This window comes from Lissotriton helveticus, chromosome 6 (assembly GCF_964261635.1).
Source record: "Lissotriton helveticus chromosome 6, aLisHel1.1, whole genome shotgun sequence".
In the NCBI taxonomy this organism is placed as follows: Eukaryota; Metazoa; Chordata; class Amphibia; order Caudata; family Salamandridae; genus Lissotriton; species Lissotriton helveticus.
Window position 1 is genome coordinate 1,004,543,393 of NC_136067.1, and position 14,945 is coordinate 1,004,558,337.

Genomic DNA, 14,945 nt, shown 5'->3' on the forward strand with positions numbered 1-14,945 from the left:
GATCTGACAAGAAGCTTTCCATCCAGGATAGAGCTGAGTCTCTTATCTCAGCTTCCTCCAATCTTCTGAGCAAGACACTATGGGAAACCGTGTCGAACGCCGTGGATAGGTCCAACAGCACCAGAATCATAGAGTGGCCCGTATCAAGGGTCATTCTGCTTTTTTTCCGTTACTGTAAGTAACGCAGATTCTGTGCTGTATTTGGGCCTAAACCCGGACTGGGAATGATCTAAACATCCAGATAGTTCGACAAAATTGGACAGATGGATATTCACATGTTTCTCCATTATCTTGCTCCAGAATGGGAGAAGAGAGATGGGACAGAGGTTAGAAAGGTCTGTCCATGGAATATTCGATTTCCTGTGGAGGGGTCTGACCTGGGCAACCTTCCATTCCCCTGGAACGTATCCCTCTAAAAGAGAGAGATTGATAATACGCTGCACCATGGGAGACAGCTGATTCTGCAAGGGTGGAATAAATTTGACTGGGATATGATCTGCAGGAGATCCGGATTTTATCCTGTGGATCAGGATTCTAACCTCTGCTAGACTAATAGAAGGAAAGGTCTCTAACTTAAGCTGGTTTGTCGTTTCCAAATGATCCAAGGCCATAGGGGTCTGTGACGGATTATGCATGGCACGCAATCGTCATTGAAACAAAAATGAAACACAAACTTAGTTTCAGTTTCAGTGTTTCAGTGCTCGTGGGGCTATCTCAGTCCCCTAAGCACCAAAACACTTGGGAGAGGTATTGTTGGAAAGGGGAGAATCTCCCCCTTTGAATGGTACCCTATCCTAGTGGATCCCTGCTTGGGGGTCACCCCAGGTAGGCGATCCCCAAGCAGGGATCCACCCACTAGCACCAGGGAGGGGGAGCGGCCCCTTGGGCAAGGTCCTTTGCTCCCCCTATGTTTTTGGCCCACATTTAGTCTTTTTGCCCCCCTGGGGGGAAAATGGGTCAGTAGCCCCCAATCTTTCCCCCCGGGGCGGAAATCTCAGTAGACACCAGGGATTCTTTTTATTAACATTGGGGTGAGGCTGCCCTAAAAAGGGCATGGCAATGCCCCCCCCCAGAGAAATGTCAGTCTTTCTGCCCCCCCCTGGGGGGCATATAGGGGCATCAGCCCCCAATATGTCTCCCCGGAGGGGCAAAAACCCCACTATATGCCAGGAATTTTTGGGGGTAAATTTTAATTAGGGTGGGGGCATTGGCATGCCCGTTTTGGGCAGCCCCCACCCCAATGTCAATAAAAAGAATCCCTGGTTTCTAGTGAGCTTTCCGCCCCGGGGAGAAAGATTGGGGGCTACTGACCTATCTGCCCCCATGGGGGTGGGGGCAAAAAGACTAAATGTGGCTCAAAAAACATAGAGGGAGACGCCAGGGTTTTTTTTGGGGCAAATTTGAATTAGGGTGGTGTCTGCCCAATACGGGCATGCCCATCCCATCCAATCCCATCCCCTGCAAAAATTACAGCCTTCCTGCCTCCCCTGGGGGGCAGATGGGGCAGTAGCCACCAATCAGCTCCCCAGGGGGCAAAAAGCTCACTAGAAGCCAGGGATTTTTTGGGACAAATTTTAATTAGGGTGGGGGCATTGGCATGCCCATTTTGGGGACCAAAGCAAGTCATACCTCGCTGGACTCCCCCGGGTGTCTAGTTTTCAGAAATGTGTGGGTTTGGTAGGTTTCCCTAGATGGCTGCCGAGCCAGGGGCCAAAAACTCATGGGACCCCCCTTGTAAAACCAGGTTGTTTTGTGATAGGTAATTTTGATGTCGCCTCAATAGGTTTTGGGCCCTTGCCTGTCGTGGGTACTTAACCCACCCACGTGAGGTATCATTTTTATCAGGAGACCCTGGGAAAGCTGGATGGGAGGAAATTTGTGGACCACATAGATTCCAGAACTTTTCATCACAGAAATGTGAGGAAAATATGTTATTTTGGACAATTGTTTAGGTTTGCAAGGGATTCTGGGCAACAGAACCTGGTCAGAGTCAGTCAAGCCACGCTATCCTGTATTCCTCAGCATGGGTAGTTTTTAAAAAGGCACAGAGCTAGGGTCAAAAACTACAGCTAGGCACTTTGCCAAAAAAGGGTCATTTTTCACGGTGAAATTGTGGTGTGTCCAGGTTGCGATTTGTGGCGTATCCTGTCGGGGGCACTAGGCCTACCCACACCAGTGAGGTACCGTTTTTATCGGAAGACTTTGTGAAACGCGGGGTGGGTAGAAATGTGTGGATCCACGCAGATTCCAGAACTTTCCCCCACAGAAATGTGAGGAAAATGTGGTTTCTTTGGATAATTGTTTAGGTTTGCAAGGATCTCTGGGTAACAGAACCTGGTGAGAGGCAATCAAGTCACCCCATCCTGGATACCACTGGGTGTCTAGTTTAAAAAAATGTATAGGTTTGCTAGGTTTCCCTAGGTGCCAGCAGAGCTAGGGTTCAAAAACTACAGTTGGTACTTTGCCCAAAAAGGGTCAGTTTTCGCCGTGAAATTGTGATGTGTCCACATTACAATTTGTGCCGTTTCCTGTTGCGGGCACTAGGCCTATCCACACAATGAGGTACCATTTTTCTCGGGAAGACTTTGCAAAACACGGGGTGCGTGGAAATGTGTGGATCCATGCAGATTCCAGAACTTTCCACCACAGAAATATAAGGAAAATGTGTTTTTTTCGACAATGTTTTAGGTTTGCAAGGGATTGTGGGTAACAGAACCTGGAGAGAGGCAATCAAGTCACCCCATCCTGGATACCACTGGGTGTCTAGTTTAAAAAAATGTATAGGTTTGCTAGGTTTCCCTAGGTGCCAGCAGAGCTAGGGTTCAAAAACTACAGTTGGTACTTTGCCCAAAAAAGGTCAGTTTTCGCCGTGAAATTGTGATGTGTCCACATTACAATTTGTGCCGTTCCCTGTTGCGGGCACTAGGCCTATCCACACAATGAGGTACCATTTTTCTCGGGAAGACTTTGCGAAACACGGGGTGCGTGGAAATGTGTGGATCCATACAGATTCCAGAACTTTCCACCACAGAAAAATAAGGAAAATGTGTTTTTTTTGACAATTTTTTAGGTTTGCAAGGGATTGTGGGTAACAGAACCTGGAGAGAGGCAATCAAGTTACCCCATCCTGGATTCCCCTGGGTGTCTAGTTTTAAAAAATGTATAGGTTTGCTAGCTTTCCCTATGTGCCGGCAGAGATAGGGTTCAAAATCTACAGCTAGGTACTTTGCCAAAAAAGGGTAATTTTTCGCTGTGAAATTGTAGTGTGTCCACGTTGCGATTTGCGCCGTTTTCTGTCGCGGGATTTATGCCTACCCACACAAGTGAAATACCATTTTTCTCGGAAGACATTGGGAAACACGGGGTCGGTGGAAATTTGTGGATGCCCGTAGATGTCAGAACTTTCCACAACAGAAATGTGAGGAAAATGTGTTTTTTGACAACTTTTTAGGTTTGCAAGGGATTCTGGGTAACAGAACCTGGAGAAAGGCAGTCAAGTCACCCCATCCTGGATTCCCCTGGGTGTCTAGTTTTGCAAAAATGTATAGGTTTGCTAGGTTTTCCTAGGTGCTGGCAGAGCTAGGGTTCAAAAACTACAGCTAGACACTTTACAAAAGAATGGTCATTTTTCATTGTGAAAATGTGGTGTGTTCACGTTGCGTTGTGAGCCGTTTCCTGTCGTGGGCACTAAGCCTACCCTCACAAGTGAGGTACTATTTTTATCGGGAGACTTAAGGTAATTCATATTTGTAAAGCAACTGTTATTACCTATTGACTTTTGATGCATTTCTGCCTTCCAAATGAAAGACAATTTGTAAAAAAGAAGTAATTTTGAAAAATTATTGATAATTCTCATGCTAATATGAGTATTCCCAATTTTGGAAATGTGTAAATATCTACTGTTTCTAAACTATATATTCTGTTCCCATTTCAGAAATACATAGGTGTCTTTCATACTGATTTTACCATGTATACAGTTTCCCAGAATAATTGCTATATACCCGGTACATGATAAAAAGCCATTGCAAGTCGCTGCTCAGTTTTTGACTCTGGGTTCGTCAGGTTCTTGGTGAACCTACAAATCCTATATATCCCCACAACCAGAAGTGTCCAGTGAATGTAATGGTTTATTTCTTTCAAAGATTTGTCATAATTAGAAGAAGTTACATGTGAAAACGTTGACACAAAAGGCAGTTTTTTTCAACTAATTTTCAATTGTTCCTATATTTAACTGTTAGTTTCTATAAGGAAACCTTGAAGGATCTACACAAATTACCCCTTGATGAATTCAGAATTGTGTCTACTTTTCCAAAATGTATAGCTTTCCTGGATCCATTATATCTTTCATACCCAATTTCTACCATTAACTGGAAGGAAGTTGAAAGCACAAAAAATAGCAAAAATAGGCAATGTCCCAGAAAATTGCCAAAACTGTGTAAAAACTTTAGATTTTCTGACAAAAGTATGCTTGTCCCTGAAATCTGGGAAGATGATGATTTGAGCACCACAACCCCTTTTTTTATACCATTTGGAGGGAAAAAATCAGACGCTTTCATCTGTAGCCCTTTTTTGCATTTTTCCCCAAAAAAACAACATTTTGCTGAATTTTGACTAATTTCTGGGTCCCCTCCGGGGGAATCCACAAACTCTGGGTACCTCTAGAATCCCGATGATATTGGAAAAAAAGGACTCAAATTTTGCATAGATACCTTATGTGGTCAAAAAGTTACATAGGCCTAAGCGTGAACTACCCTAAATAGCAAAAAAAGGCTTAGAACATAGGGGGGAAAGGCATAGCAGCGAAGGAGTTAAAGAAAAATCCAAAGTTTTTTACATTTTATGGTGTCAAACTGACATTGAAAGGCTGTCAAAGTTCGTGAACATACACTTTGTTCCAAAGGCACAAGTGTTTTAGTGAAAAAAGTGTGAAAAAATATGCTATATATGAACAGGATATATATAGTGCTGTAAGAATTGTTGAAACTGATCATTCAGAGGACATCCATCCTTAGGTCCATGAAGCACCAGGCCACTTGGGATTTAAATTTCCATTTCACGTGGGGCGGAGAGAGTAGGGTCAGGATTATCGCAAGTACGTTGATGTTTCGACCCCATAGGGTGAGTGATTTACTAATAGGCACCGCGGGTCTTCCTCAGGACAAGGCGATACAAGGGACAGCCTATACAATTAAAAATAGGTAGGTTTTAGAATGGTGTGTCTGGTATATGAAAAGAAGCAGTCTGATGTAATCAGTGTGGACCTACCAGAATTAATGGAGGAAAGGTCTTCGGGGATTGGTACACCGTTGGTTGGACTCAAGGGGCAATAAATGAAGAAAGTTCCAAGATATTGATGAATCACATAAAAAAGGCAGCATAGTTCTGTTACTGATGGGAATTGTGACTAAAGGTTAGTGTTTATTCTTATACTCTAAGCAATCACCCAAGTGGTGGGCCAGCAATGTTAAAAACACTCTGGTGCCTACGGCGCATGCGAGATGTGAAGAATTACATGTGTGTCCAGTCATGAATGCTAGCGCTGGCGTGTGAGACTAAGCCTGTGCAGGTAGGTCATTTGCCCCGATCGTCTAATACAGACAATGTAAAAGTAAATTCTGAGTAGAATAGTGTGGGCGCGCGAAGTACCTAAGAGATTAATGGTGTCTCCGGTCCTGAAATTATTGCCACTGTGGTGACTAGTAATTGATAAGAGAATCAATGCTGCTGTGAGGGGGACCAGCGCAGTTGGAACAAAGCGTATGTTCACGAACTTTAACAGGCTTTTAATGTCAGTTCGACACCATGAAATGTAAAAATATTTGGATTTTTCTTTAAATGCAGACTTTAATTGATTCAAATTTGATGTGTGTTTGATTCATGTTCTTTGTCCTTTCTCTTTTTTTTTTTTTTCATTGATTATTATTGAAAGGTTTGAGTACTGTTGTTTTGTATTGTTTATTAATGAGTATACCAAGAATCAATTTTGTTACCCGACAGAACCAACTTTTTCCACATTTTTGCACACCCCGGTTCTGAGGGGCACTGGGTCACCAAATTATACTAGATGTAGGAATTTATTAAACAAATGGCTGTTTGGGTAATTGGACCTAACAAGTACTGCATTGTGCTTTTGAGCACTGAGGGGCCCTTGATGGGTAACCACCATGTGCTATATAAGTGTGAATTAAATTAATTGAATTGATTCTGGGTAAATTACTTTGGTGGTCCTTCAAATGGCAGTCGGATCGCCATCTGCTGCTGCAGTCCGATCAACGCATTACAATACGTGTGATCAGAGGCAGCAGGGGAAGGAGAGTCCAACACTTTCCGATGTGCTCAAGAAGCCCATTGGACCGTCAGAGGGTCACTGATCCCTACAATAGTGGCAGTAGGGTATCATTTCCCAATCTGCCTGGTCTTTCATGGTGGTTCACCCGCCATGAAAAGGCAGGCAGAAGTGCTTTAGGAGGCCCTTAGTGGGCCCCCATTCCTCCTAGGCCTCTGCTATGGGGCCTGTGGGGAACATATGGTGACCCCCTAAACATCCCTGCACCATCTGGAAGGCACCAATGTGCAGGGATGTTTTTAAAGTGTATTTTTTTTATTGCGGCTTGTGCTGCAGACCGCAGCACAAACCACAGTAGAAAATACACACTTTGCAACCCCCGTGAAGGTAGTCGCATTGTAATGAGGGCAGGGGTGCCACCGGCTCCTTATCGGGCTCTCTTCTCCTACGGTTCGTCCAACTGGCATTGCAATGTTGCCCTTAATCTCGTCATGTCTAAAGGAGAAATAAATGTGTCTGAATTTGAGTAATCTAATCAAATGCTCATGTAAAGGGCTCCATTGCCTTTGATCTGACTTAAGTTATTCGAACCTGAAAAAAAGAAATACAATCAATTTCAGCTGCTTCGCAATTGAGCCACATGCTGGGGAGGGGGGCGCTCAATTTTGAGAGGCGAGAATCCATTTAATCTCTTCGGTTCTGTAGTTCATCAATGTACGTAATCAAGGCTGTGCACATGTTTCACAAACAATCCAGCAATCATGTAAATTATGCATGTAACAGTTTGTAATCAGAACTGCTAATCAATTATTTTCTTGACAATTTGCTTTTCCCACATTTAGTTAACGAAGCCAACTTTGTAAATGGAGCAGTGACTATAATTTACTTAGTGATTAATAGAAAAAGCATGACGAGCCTTATGCGAAACATTAATTGCTGGAAATCTTCTGTCCAAGCAATTTGCGTCACAATCAGTTGTTCATTGTGCAAACAAGCAGACGCCGCGGTTTTGTCAATGGGCCGCTAACTTCCTTTTCAGACATTCACTATCTGTCGAACTAGCCTCGGAAATAACACTTCTTCAAAGACTGAATAAGATAAACGAATGAAAACTGGTACAAGTCTTCCTTGGGATTGTCCTCTTTCTGTTGAGAGGAGTCCTGTAAAAGAATGAATACAGGAAGGAACAGGCACATGAGTGAATGGATGAATTGACTGCATATTTATAGCGTGTCATCACAATGACCCCAAAAAGGCACTATGGCTCATCACGATAACTCCAAAAGGTATAATGGCTCCATAACCTGTAGCTGAAGCGGGACTGCTTAAGATAAGGAGTTACAGAGGTGGAAAACAAACAGGTTTTGAAGTGGTTATGAAAGTTTAGAAGATGGTTTTGAGTCATGAAGTTAATGAATAGTAAGGCATGAAAAGACATGACCTCCTCCAAGGGAGCAGTGGGTAGCCATAATCCTCTACAAACTCTCAGAGGCAAAGATACAAGAGATAAAGGGAGTATATTGCATAAAATGTGATAGCAGAAAAACACCTTCAACACTATGTATGAATTGCTCCCTGGCAAATGCTTGTGAGTTTGCAGGGTATTGTATTTGAAATGTGCAACCAAGGAAGTTTCACTAGATGATTTAGGTCACCTCAAACAATGAGTCAGCTTGCCCATTTGACTCGGTCATGTAGCAAAATTGTTAAAATTTGATATTTATACAATATGCATGTTGGAGGTTCCAAATAGAGAGAAGAGTAAAAGAGGGCCCAATCTGCAGGTTGGCAGGCCACTGGGACAGGAGTGCGGCAGATTTGACCAGTCCAAACCTGCAGCCTGCGGTGGTCATCAGTTTGAATTGTTTGCAGACTCAAACTGGAAATGCCATTCGCTACTCATGGGCTGGTGGAGTCACCTGGGTGCCCGGTGGGAGTGGACAGGGAATTTAAATCCCAGGGCAACTTTACCTGCGGTCACCTGTCTCCCTGGATGCCCCAACTGATGCTGGCAGAGTGGCCTCCCCAGTAGCAGCCAGGTCACCGTGCTTTTACAAAACAGCTGGACAACCTTGGCATCAATTTAAGTGCAGGTGAATCCAGGAGAAATTGGCCTTGAGCCGATGTCCTGACTCGTGGCAGGGATACACAAACTCTAGGGATGGGCTGTTGTTCGGCAGCTACAGATAGTGCTATAGTGTTACATTATGCTACCCGTTGGATGGTACAGGGATTGGGAGGTCCAGGTATGGTCGGCCTGTCCTCAATGGTGGCCAGGCACTATGATGCTGGGGATGACTACCAGCACCAGCATTCTCAGGACCCCAGGACGGTGCTCCTGAAATTCCCATCACCTCCCCACAATTTCAGTGCTACATATCGCATTTCATCATCCCGTAGCGCTGGATTCTTTTCACAGCTCTTCACTCCAATGCAGTTGAGGACTACTAGCATTCCCAGGGACCCAGGAAGCAGCTCCTGAAATTTTCATCACCTGCTGGCAATTTCGGCGCTATGTGGCGGGTCTCATCGTCTCACAGTGCAGGGCGCATGCAGGCGACGTCCGGGCAAAGCCCATGACCAAGGCGGGCCAATCTGAGCCCATCCAGGGCCAGATGAGCATGGGCTGGTCCACTCTTCTTGATTTGGGGGTCACTTTTGCTGCAACAGGAAGGTGGCCATCACATAATATTACCGCCCAATCACTACCATTCCTACTCTGTCGAAGCTGCTAGAGAAATGTGTCCATGTCCAACTTTATAGCCACATGAATCAATTTCAGCTTCTTGATCAATTCCAATCGGGCTTTCATCAGGCTCATAGCACTGAAATGGCCATTACCCACATAATGGATGACACTCTAAAAATGTTGGATCGGAACGAAGCCTGCTTTCTTATCCTCCTTGACCTCTTGTCGGCTTTTGATTCTGTCAAACATGACAACCTCCTGGATATACTGGAACGCATGATGGGTTTCTCAGAATCAGTTCTATATTGGTTTGCCTCATTTCTTCATAACAGATCACAAAGAATTAAAGTCAATCTCTCCCTCTACAACTCTACTCCGATCCCTCTGGGGGTTCCACAAGGGTCCTCGCTCCCACCTACACTTTTCGACCTGTTCATGGAGCCCATAACGCGAATTCTCAAATCATCCAAAATACTGTATCACATGTACGCTGATGATACCCAATTGTACTTGAAAGTCTTAGAAGACATCAATTCACTGAATTCAACCCTACTCAAAACCCAACACTGGTTGACTTCCAACCATCTCAAGCTAAGCTCCATCAAAACACAATTCCTCCTTATTTCGCATCCCAAACATGCCCCCATTATCATTGATTACATGAAGCAGCTTACAGCTCTCAACTGTGTTCCACACATCATTGACTTTACCAAATCTCTCTGAATAATACTTGATTAGGCCCAGAGCATGCAGGAGCACATCAGTGCTGCCACCAAAGGAGCGAACTTCAAAAATGAGCATATTAAGAAAGTTAAAACCCTTCCTTCCTCCGAAAGACCTCAAGTCTGCTGTTCAAGCCCTAGTCATCTCCAGATTGGAGTATGGGAGCTCAACTCTCTGTGGTCTTCCGAGCTACAAGTTGGCACCACTGAGGGCCTCTCTGAACTCGGGGGTCAGGCTCATCACAGGATCCAAAAGAAATATCCAAATCACGCCGGATTTCAAATCTCTAAACTGGCTTCCTTTTGAGGCTAGGATTCATCTTAAAATTGCATGCATGGCTCACAAAGCCCATCACCTTAACACTGATTCGTACCTCACCTGGAAACTGGAACTCCCGGGAGGTTGCAGAACTTTGCGGAGCTCTAGCTCTTTACTGCTGAAAACTCAAAAATTTCACAGAAAGAAAACAAACCTATAACAAGCCTTCTCTGGTATTGCCCCGAGAATCTAGAACACCCTGCCTCTGGAAATCAGACTGAACATCCTCTTTCAAAAAAGAAGACAAAGCTTTCTTATGCATGCGCTTTGAACTTGTAATTGACCTACTCCTCCCAAAAGCAATGCGCTGAGGCTCCTTCCTCACTCGTCTGCTCATTTATTGTATCTATGTGATATTCTGATACCTTGGTACTCTTGTTTACCTATTTGTCCTGCACTGTCAGTTTGTTGTTTTACCCACCTTTCTCCCTCTCTGTTAACCTTGTCATTATGTGAAGCACTCTGATGCCTGCTTGGGTCATGTTCGCACTATATAAAGCTTCATAAATAAATAAGTTCATATTACCAAGTGTTGTATGAAATTAACAAGAGCTATTGGGCTAATATTTAACTACCCACATCCACTTGGAGGGGGAGATCTTATCCCTCTGCTACAAATTTACAAAACACAGTGTTTCCCAATTGCCACATATGGTCCTGGGGTATGGGGTACCTCTAAGAGTGAGGTTATTCAGTCTGAAGAAATGCTTTTGGAGAAAGGTCCTGGCTGCCCCCATTTCGCCCTCCCACTTCATCTGACATGAAGAACTTGGTTATTCCATATTGAGAAGATCATATCAGAGCCTGCCACCCCTTATTATGGCTAGCAGGATGGATAAAAAAGGATGCCAGGTTTTCCAATGACATCATTATATATTGCCTCAAATGTGAAAGGTGTTTAACAATACCTTGGCTAGCAGGCATGGAATCAAGGTATTGAAGGATGCACTGTGTTTTTGGGGTCTGAGCTTAACAAATAAAAAAGACAGGAACATCAAGCCCTATCTAGCTTTAATCACAGAGAGTGGGAAGATGAGTGTGGCAGCTTATATGCATATGGTTGCAGAAGCCCCACCCTCCAGATATCTTGCAAGAGTGATGAAATGATGGAAACGTAGCTCACTGTTATGCTTCAGGGCCAGCACAGTGAGATATTCACTGTGTTTCCTACTGGGCTTCCAGAAGAATCTTGACTCAAGACCCTGTCTGTCACGATTCACTCCCTGTGCTCTCGTGCCCACCACCAGGGGGCTAAATTGTTGAGCTTTCCAGCATTCTAATATGCTTCCAGACAGTCCCCTGCATGCATTTACTGACCTCCAGGAATTTGGACACCATTTACGAATTGACATGCATTCCCAATCCATGCCGGGTTTTGTGGAAGCCAGTCTGCTCATGCTGGAAACTCCATTACCTATAATCACATGCTCACTGCCTCGCCTCTATCCCTGCAGGCCAAGGGTGGGTGGAGGAATTCAGCTCACCTGTGCCTGGCTGCTGCTAGCCTGCTAGCATCTGATGCATGGGATTACTGTGAGCTCCCTTATGCCCCAGCTCCCCTCAGGCCAAGGTTTGTCATTGTAGCTGTGTCCTGTGAGACCGATCCTTGTTTCCTGAGCTTTTGATATTCCTTGATTTCCGAGCTATAGTTAATCCTTGTGCCTGAATTAGCACTGCCTGCAGTGCTACCCTGTTTCCTGTTTTCCTGAGCTATAATTATTATTTTCTCCTGAGCTTCAGCTATTTCTTGTTCCTGGTTTGCACTGCTTGCAGTGCTCTCTTGACTCCTTGTTTTCTGAGCTGTAGGTATTTCATGTTTCCTTGAACTAGCACTGCCTGCAGTGCTAGCTTGACTCTTGAGCTATAGTAATTTCCTGTTCCTGAACTAGCACTGCCTGCAGTGCTACCTTGACCTTTGAGGAATTTCCAATTCTTGTTTCTACTCCAGCACAGACTTCAGTGCTACTGTGTTTTTTTGACTCCTGATTCAACTCTATTCTAGTGTACCCTTGTAGCCTCCCCCTCTGAATATCCTTTTCCAGTCCCTGCTTTTTTCCCATTTCCTTGGCTCCAGTTCCTAGCTTCGTCTTTCCATTCCTGCTGTCTTGCTTCTATTGTTTGTTACTTGCTTTCTGACAAGTGTGCCCTGTGATTTCCTTCCTTTCCTGTTAAGCACTCCTCCTTGCTAGCTCCTTGTCTATTGTGCCTGTGTTTAGTTCTGTCCCCTTGCTGTTATTGCCTTGCGTGTTCTTGTTAGATCCCCAGGATCCATGGACACAGCTGAAGACCAAGGAGGTGTTTCTTGTTCACTGTGAGTATTGTTTTTGAGTTACATTTATAACATCACTATATGTATCAGATCCACAGACCCTGCTTTTGCATGCATATCCTATATGTGGGTATTTGCAGTCGGTATCTGTAACAGCAATTGTGGGTGAGGAACTAAATGAGCTTCAGTCTTACTGTATGGAGCTCCCAAGTGCTCTACCCCACATTCCCTTTATTGTTAATGTTGTTTTGTATATGTGTATTGCACATCCGTCCTGGGTGTAGTGATCCTGAATGCTGAACCACCTTATGAGTGCCTGTCCTTTCTGAGTCTTAGCCATCTTGTTCCTTCATGCAGGTTTCCGCTTTGGATCCCTTCTCTCCTCTGACTTTCAGTGTCAGCCTGGGAAGTGCTGTACTCCTTTTTCAGCTTCATTTACTACCCAGTCACCAGTCTTTACCCAAGTCCCTGGCTGTGTCCCAGACAGTCCCGGACAGTCCCTGACAGTGCACATGCGATGGGAGATCTGTGCAGACCGTGCAGCACTTGCCCTTTTTTATTTTTATACCAGGTATATGAAGCATTGCTTATTTTCACCTAATAAAAAAATAAACATCAGGGACTTTAGTTCAGCTTTTAAACTTTTGTTACAACTCCCTGTTGATGAGAAAAGCCTTCATGTTGGTGTTTTTTGGCGAAATGCTGTCCGGGCTCGTAGCTCTATGCACACAGAATGCATTTTGCATATTGACTAGAATGTACTGTATTGACTAATGCTGCTATTAATTTGGTTTGGATTTCATTTATCATTCTTGTTCTATGAGATGTTTTATTATGCATTTAATATATGTTTGTGATATATACTGTGGTTTTGTGGATACTTTGTGCATCCAATTAAAGATCTTATGACTTGACTTGACTATGACTTGACTCTGGTATGGTGTATTATGATGCTGGGGGACCCGTTTGATGCTGGACCACGTTTCCTCTATTCTGAGGTAACAGGTGCATTGGTCTTGTAAGAACAACAAATGGAACGACCAGAAATGCGAATTTCACCTTAGTGTAAGACAACTGAATACCACTGATGTTACAGGGAATAGGACATGTGGGGTGGTCCAACATGACTCTGCCAATGTATTCTTTCAATAATTGTTTTTAAGTGTAGTAGTTGCTTGCAATGCTGTTGCTTTGAAAATAATTTAAATATTTCCCCTTCATTGCTCTTTAATGCTGTGTTGACATGTACTATGTTGTTATGTCGTGTTTATGATAGATAATAAATACTGCCTGAGAATGGAATGATTTCTCTAACAAAAGAAAGGCATAGTATACTTGGTTTCTTTCTGTAACAGGAGGTTGTAACGCTTAGGCTAGATTTCATTGGGGGAAAGGGAGGAGGTTGAAAAAAAACGACTGGTCTTCATTCGGTCCCCCACTTGTGTCTGTAGTCAAAGGGTTTGTAAATGACCAGTTGGCAGACCTCCTAGGGCAAGTGATTTGCAAAACAGAAAACATTTTTCCAAACATTTTTAGGATGGAATAATACAGACAAAAGTGTGTTAATTTGAGGGGGATGTATGACGTTACAACGCAGGCTATTACAACGCCTGCCTTTACAACGCGGTTTTTACATCGCGTACCATTACAACGCATAGTGCTTTTAGGCGCTGGATAGTGATTTATTTAATTTACTATTCCAACTCCAGTCCCCGTGGATAGTAGGGAAGGTGTTGGATAGTAAATTAAATATATTCCCTATCCTAGAGCGCCCCCCAGCGCAATGCGTTGTAATGGTTTGCGTTGTAATGACCGTGTTGTAATGTTAGTGCGTTGTAAAAGTTTCGTTGTAAAGGTTGTTCACCTTTGAGGGGAGAGTAATAGAGTTAAACGACCATGAGTTGCATTCTGAGGTGGCAGGGATGGAAATGAAGCTTGTGCTACTGAGTATGACGCAATAGATCCAAAGTCAGTGGAGTCTTCCACCACAAGGGTTTCAGTCTTATCGGTGAGCCTCAAGAGAAAAGACTGCCATAAGGAAGATTGGTGAAGTTGTCATGATGAGCATACGTTGTAATCTTATACAACATTTATTGGCCCGTTGCTGGCAGATTTTTTTAATACAATCGTATGGAAAATTATTTCTCTCAGTAATACAATGATGGACATTTCTGTGAGATAGTATACATTGGAAGCCATTTGTATACCTTCTCAGCTGTTCTAATGCAATATAAATGGACGTCATTTATGGGTCGCCAGGGGTCCCAGCTGTGATCCCCAGCACTGCCTTTGCCACCCCAGACTCAGAGATGGCAAAATCATTGCAAGGACCACTGGGGCAACTCGTCGTTGCAGACGCTGGTTGGAGCTCCACTTTCCATGTTTCTTGTCATTTTTTTATTACACTAATAGTTAGTAATATGGCGGATGATACTATATTATTCACTATTAGGATAATAAAAAATGAAGTACAATTAACTGGAATATGACCATACCTGGCAGTGAAGTGTACAAAACAATACTTTTAAATGTATTTTGTGGGTGTGCTTTTGGGTGAGAGTGTGTTTATGTGAGAGACTGTGTGTATGTGTAAATGTGTGTGTAGGTGCAAGTGAGTGAGTGAATGTAAAGGCCAAATGGAGTTTGATGCTGCTTCTGCT